The following is a 7,386-nucleotide window of genomic DNA, read 5'->3' as shown; positions in this document are numbered from 1 at the left end:
TTGAATTTCCCTGCGATACACTGTTCCTCCGTGTTGTAAACCACAGTCCTGATTTTAAAGCAGGCTCTATTTGTGTCCCAGACTGCCTTAATTTGTATTTATCTAAGAGTCAGTTTGTGGCTCAGCCTCTGGATGGCAGTGTTTTTGGGTTGGCCTCTGAGGCTATAGGGCCTCTCTGTCCAGTAGGTTGGGTTTATTGTCTCTATTGCACTTAAAACTGGTTTGGGGAAGTCCACTGCCCAGAGCTGGTTCCTTAATAGTTGCCCGCTCTGTGTTGTTGCTGGGATTCCAGGTAGGTTTTCTAATCCTTGCTCTTCTCCTTGTCAGTCTGCCCCCCCCCCATTATACATATGTTGCTTCATTTCATGTCATAAAGCTCCCTGAGGCTCTCCTCTTGCCTTTTAATTTTTTCTTCATTAGTAGTTTAGATTGGATGTGTTTTGCTGCCCTGTCTTCTAATTCACTCATTTGATCCTCTGCTTCTTGTAGTCTACTGTTGAAACCTTCCATAGTGTTTTTTATTTTAGCTATATCACTCTTTGTTTCCTCTTGATTCTTTCATAAGTTTTTGATTTTCTCATCCATCTAGCTTATGAACTTCATGGCCCTTATTTTGAATTCTTTTTTCTGACAAATTGCATGCATCCATTTCATTTATTTCCATTTTTGGTGATTCCTCCTTTTCTTTCCTTCGTGGGTTGTTTCTTTGACTCCTGCTCTTTGCTCTCACTGAAGGATCTAGGAGTCGAGTCACAATATGTCTGTGACTGTAGTGGCGGGCTTGACAGTGGGTCACACGGTCACCAGGTCTGGGTTGATGCATTGGGTTTGGTGGTGATTTGCAGGGTCATAGTGCCTGGACTTGTGGCATCTGGAGTTGCTGTGTGAGTCACCTGGTGTTGCTGTGTAGTGCTTGGCTATTCATGCTCTGTTGTGGTGCCTGGGGTTGCTGCATCGGGTTTGGTGGCAGCTAGCATCCAGGGTTGCTGTGTAAGGGTTGGCTGTTTGCACAAGGTCATGATGCTCAGGGATATAGCATCTGGCCTGCAGGAGGGGAGCATGCTCTGGAACTCACAGGAGCCCACGGCTGGGGAGGCTGGAATTTCGGTGTTCATGGGTCAATAGCCAAGGCAGCAGGTCCTTGACCAGAGTGGGGTCTATGGTGGCTTCTGAGGGAACCCTGGGTAGAGGTGAGGCTGGGATCCCAGTGATAGCAGTTCTCCTTTTCAAGATGGCATGGCCTCTGTGGCAGAGTTGACTGTCCTGGGAGAGACTGCAGTGGTGGCAAAGACTGCCCAGTTGGGGAGTCTGGTCTGCGAGCCCCAAAAGCCCTGCAGAATCTAACTGTCCCTCACTTACATGCACACCCCACATGTTCATGCACTCCCCTTTTGCTCCCTCCCTCCCTCACAATCTCTTCCTCACTGCTGTCCTTAAAACCACCATCTTCTAGTCTTCTGAAATGTATTTTAATAAACACTGCCCATATATAAATCGGGGCCTGGCCTGCCGGAGGGAGGGGCCACGGAGGTTGGCTGGCCTGCCAGTTGGCTGGCTGCAGTGTGCATCATAGTGACCGATCATTCCAGTCGCTTGGCTTATATATATAGACTAGGGGTGCAGTGCATGAATTCGTGCACCATGAAAGGAAGTGCAGTGGGCACAGGGGAGGGTCTCAGACCATCTTCCATGCCCCACCTGGTCCCTCCCACCACAGTCCCTGGTCCCCTGTCTTGTGGCAGTCCTGCTACTGCCACTGCCCCTCCCATGAGCTGACAGTATTGGTCCTGCTGGCACCCACTGACAGTGTGGAGCAATTGGGGCCAGCACCCTAAGTAGGTGGGAGCAGTAGCTGCTGCCCCAATTGCCCCTTAGGATCAGGGAGAGGTGGAAAAGCCCTCAGGGGTGATTGGGGCCAGCAGCCGCTGCTCACACCCGATGATGGCGCCAAGTGATTGGGACCGGTATCCAACACTAGCAGCGGGTGCGAATTGGGCTGTCACTGGCAGTGGTTGTGAGAGGTGGCTGCCAGCCCTGATAACCCCTCAGGAGCTATGGGAAGAAGAGAAGCCCTGAGGGGTGATCAGGGACAGCAGCTGCCGCTCACACCCGCTGATGGTGCTGAGTGATCGGGGCCGGGGTCGGCCCTGGGTGCTGGCTGCAGGTGCAAGTGGGGCCAGCACCAACAGCAGGTGTGAGCATCAGACAGGACCGTGGTGCATGGGAGCAAAAGATTTTCAGTAACCACCAGAGGCTGGCCCCGATGACAGTGACCAGTGTCCTGCCCTCATCTGGCAACCCCACTCACCTGCTCCAACATCCTGCCAAGGCCAATGCATACCATGTTCCACACTCTACCTCCTACTGCTGACACTTGCCATGTTCCGTGTGCACCCCTTGGTAGTCAGCGCATATCATAGTGACCGATTGTTCGGTTGTTCCACCATTCTGTCTATTTGCATATTAGCCTTTTATTATATAGGATTAAGAGAGAGAGAGAGAGAGAGAGAGAGAGAGAGAGAGAGAGAGAGAGAGAAAGGTATGGGACAATAGTGATGACAACTTTGATTTTGAAGAAATAAACTATATTGGTATATATTCTTGAGTCTTGCTATTATATAAGATCTGTAGCTATGACTGTTGGTGCTCATTTGCTTTTGGGTTGGGAAACAAAACAAACACATATGACCATCAACCCCACTAATATTTTGTGCCAAAATATTTTCTTTTCATAATTGTAGATATAGTAGGAAAAATGCGGGGTGTGTCTTTCACCCCTAATATCTGTCATTGAAAAGTAGACAGCCATCCATGTAATGAAATATTAATATGTATGTGTATGCATGTGTGTGAGTGTGTATGTGTGTAATGAATAGAATGTGGAAACTAAAAGATATGGTACATTTACACAGTGGAATGCTATGTAACTGTAAAAAAAAAAAAAGATCCATTACCCTTTGAAACAGTATGGAGGGACGTGTAGAGTAATATTCTAAGTGAAAAAAAAAAAAAAAAAAAACAGAGAAAGACAAGTATCACATGATCTTACTTGTATGTGGAATCTAATGAACAAAATAACTGATGAACAAAAAAGATCCAGAATAATTGAAGCATGTAAAAGGTTAATAATTAAAACAACACTGTGTAATATTCTTGTAACTTTGATGTTTCTTGAAAAAACATTTCTTTAATTTTTTTAGCTCATCTTATTAGAATATATAGAGGCCCGGTCCACAAAATTCTGCACCGCGGGGGTGGGAGGGGTCTCTCCTTCAGCCCAGCCTGAACCCTCTTGCAGTCCAGGATCCCTTGGGGTATGTTCGCCTGCCAGCTTAGGCTTGCTCCCCCTGGTTGGACATCCCTCTTGCAGTCTAGGACCCCTCGCTCCACACTGCTAACTGCTAAGTGCTCCTTACCTCTCAGGTTGCTGCTCCTTAGTGTTGCTGCATACGCAGGAGAAGTTCCCACCACTGCCGCTGCACTTGCCACTCGTAAGACTGGCTTCTGGCTGAGCAGTGCTCCCCCTGTGGGAGCACACTGACCAACAGGGAGCAGCTCCTGCATTGAGCATCTGCCCCCTGGTGGTCAGTGTGCATCATAGCGACCGGTTGTTCTGCCATAACAGTTGCTTAGACTTTTATTATATAGATTACAAAAAACAAATTCTCCATTTTTATCCCTAGTATTAAATATACAACAAAAAGTGTGGCAGTGGTTATAGTCCTGTTTCTGTTATGTGGAGTGCCTCTAGCTGAATGATGAAATTTAAGTGATATTCAATATTTCGTGTGGATTCCTGTTAATTTGTAGTTTTAATTTATTGTCATTCACAGTAGAACAATATTCCTCACCATTTTTCCTCATGGAAAACAATCATCAGTTTTCCAGAGCTCCTACCACACAATCTTTAGAATTCATGAGGCAGAATTAATTTGCAATAAAAGAGGAAGATTACATCCCTGTACATTGTCCTTTATCTCTAAGAAAATCTTTAGCTTATGATAATACTAGAGGCCCGGTGCATGAAATTTGTGCATGTGGGGGTCCCCTCAGGCCAGCCTGCACCCTCTCCAATCCTGGACCCCTCAGGGCATGTCCAACTGCTGGTTTAGGCCCGATCCTGGGAATAGAGCCTAAACCGACAGTCAGACATCCACCTCGCAATCCTGGACCACTGGTTCCTAATCACTAACCTGCCTGCCTGCCTGATCACCCATAACTGCCTCCCCTGCTGGCCTGGTCACCCCTCATGGCCACACTGCCAGCCTGGTCACCCCACATAGCCTCCTGTTCAGTCATTTGGTTGTCCCTCACTAACCCCTCTTCCAACCTGGTCACCCCACACAGCCTGCTGTTCAGTTGTTTGGTCATCCCTGCCGGCCTGGTCATAGGCAGCCATTTGTGAGGGTGTGATGGTCAATTTGCATATTACCTCTTTATTATATAGGAGGGGTTCTAATTACCTCATTAATCTTAATTGCAATTATTTATCATGAAATACCTACGTATTTTTCTCTTCTCCAAGAAAAGCTAATCTGATATTTGCTCTTCTGAACACATATTAGTTCTTAGAAACAGACTGTGTTAAATTACCAAAATTGTGAACAGAACAGATGAAACATTTAGAGAAACTTTTCAAAACATTGAGCCAAAAATATTGCCTTTGAATGCCCTTTCCTTACTCCTAGAATCTCTCTAATTGATTTACAAAGAAAGAATTGAGGGAATACAATGTGATTAGCAAAAGTAAAGTTCAATGCATCTTTTTCAGATATTGATAACAAATTTAAAGATGACTTTTGGAACTGATGTTCAGCTTCTTTTCTGAAGACACCAGTACATTGTTGTGAGAAATTAGTGGAGAAAATATCCTGATTAGGAGACCATGTAGGAAATATGAAATCTCCTTTTCCACTGTAGAGCCATACCTGATGGTAGTAATAGAAGAGAGGGTATATGACCATGTCTCATTGTTTCCTAGAAGTTATCATTATTGATACATTGTCCTTGGGAAAGGCAAAAAATAAATATTAGTCTTTGCTAGACAAAGTCTTTGTATAGATTGCTATATGTCAAGTTCCTTAAATTTATTGTTTGTATTAAACATAGAGAAAGAAAGAAAAGAAACAACATAAAATAAAGTCACAGATGTGTATCTGTGCCTTCCACACTATCACTAGAGCCCTCAAAGTTAACTACCTTTGTAGAAATGGTGCACACAATCATTGGACATTTGAGTCACTATTTATCATTCAGAACTGCTACAGGAGTGACTGAACCAGTTTAGAAGAGTGGAGAGAGTAAACAGAAACCAGAAATTAAACCACTCTACTATCTGTTAAGCTTCTCACTATAAACCCTGGATAATTACCTTTTTGTATTTGTGGTCAGTTGTATTTTTTTTAAAATATCTTTATTGTTGAAAGTATTATAGATGTCCCCTCTTTCATCCCATTGACCCCCTCCACCCTACTCCTTTTCCCTCCCCAGGCCTTCCCAGTACTATTGTCTGTTCATGAGCTACGTATATCTATGTATATCCAATATGCAAATAGACCAAACGGTGGAACAACCAAACGACCAAACGACTAGTCGCTATGATGTGTGTGGACTACCAGGGTGCACATAACATGGTAGGTGTCAGCAGCAGGTGGCAAAGCACAGAACATGGCAGACATCAGCAGAGGTGGGATGGTGGGGCAAGTGAGAAGGGGCGCCAGACTAAGCCAGGATGCTGGTTGCTGTCCTTGGGGTGAGCTTCTGGCGATTACTGAAAATTTTTGCTCCCATGTGCTTCAGTCCTACCAGGTGCTTGCACCTGCTGCTGGCACCTGAGCAGCTGCTCATACCTGCTGCTGGTGCCCGGCCCTGGCCCCAATCGCTTGGCACCATCAGCAGGTGTGAGTGGCGGTTTCTGACCCCAATCGCCCTTCAAGGCTTCTCCCCCACCCCCTGCTCCTGAGGGGTGATCAGGGCCGGCAGCAACCACTCGCACCCACTGCCGGCAATGCCCCCCCACACACACTCAACCAGTGCCAGAGCTGCCGCTTGCACCTGCTGCTGACTCCTGGCAACGGCCCTGATAGCTTGGCTCCATCAGTGGGTGTGAGCAGCAGCTGCTGGCCCTGATCACACCGAGGGCTTCTCCACATTCCCTTGTTTCTTAGGGGTGATCAGGGCAGCAGCTGCCTTTCTCACCTGCTGACAGTGCCGGCCTCATTCACACCCACTGCTGGCACTGGTCCCAATTGCTGAGCACTGTCAGCAGGTGGGAATGGGAGCAGCAGTGGCAGGAGTGGGGCAGCCAGCAAACAGGGGACCGGGGATTGCTACGGGAGAGGCTGAGTGGGGGCATGGAGGATGGGCCGAAATCCACCCCTGCGCCCACCACAGCCTTGCAGCCCACAGTTCCTTTCAAGGTGCATGAATTCATGCACTGGACCCCTAGTATGCATATAAGTTCATTGTTTAATGTCTTCCAATGCCCACCTCCCCTTCCCTCTGAAATATGTCAGTCCGTTGCATGCTTAAATGTCTCTGGATCTTTTTTGTTCATCAGTTTATTTTGTTCATTAAATTCCACATATAAGTGAGATCATGGGATACTTGTCTTTCTCTGACTAGCTTATTTTGCTTAGCATAATACTCTCCAGGTCCCTCTATGCTGTCTCAAAGGTAATAGATCCTTATTTTTTAAAGCTGCATAGTATTCCACTGTGTAAGTATACCACATATTTTTTTTATCCACTCATCTATTAACAGGCACGTGGCTGTTTCCAGATCTTGGCTATTGTGAATAGTGCTTCTATGAACATAGGGATACATATATTCTTTCTGATTGGTTTTTCTGGCTTCTTAGGATATATTCCTAGTAGTAGGATTACTTGGTTAAATGGCAGTTCCATTTTTAATTTTTTGAGGAAACTACATACTATCTTCCATAGTGGTTGTATCAGTCTGCATTCCCTCCAGCAGTTTACTATGGTTGCTTTTTCTCCATATCCTCGCCAGCACTTCTTGTTGTTGATTTATTAATGGTAGTGATTCTAGCAGGTGTAGAGGTGGTATCTCATTGTCATTTTAATTTGCATCTCCCTGATAATTAGTGACATTGTGAATTTTTTCATGTCTCTTGGCCATTTAATGTTCATAAGGCCAGCATTATCCTAATCCAAAACCAGATAAAGACACTACCAAGAAAGAAAATTATAGGCCAATATCTCTGATGAACATAGATGCTAAAATCCTGAACAAAATATTAGCAAATCGGGGCCAACAATATATTAAAAAAGATCATACACATGACCAAGTGGGATTTATTCCAGGGATACAAGGTTGGTATCATATTTGCAAATCAATAAATGTGATACATCACATTAACAGATT

Source organism: Myotis davidii, unplaced genomic scaffold (genome assembly GCF_000327345.1).
Source record: "Myotis davidii unplaced genomic scaffold, ASM32734v1 scaffold490, whole genome shotgun sequence".
Taxonomy (NCBI): Eukaryota; Metazoa; Chordata; class Mammalia; order Chiroptera; family Vespertilionidae; genus Myotis; species Myotis davidii.
Note: the sequence above shows the minus strand (reverse complement) of the source record.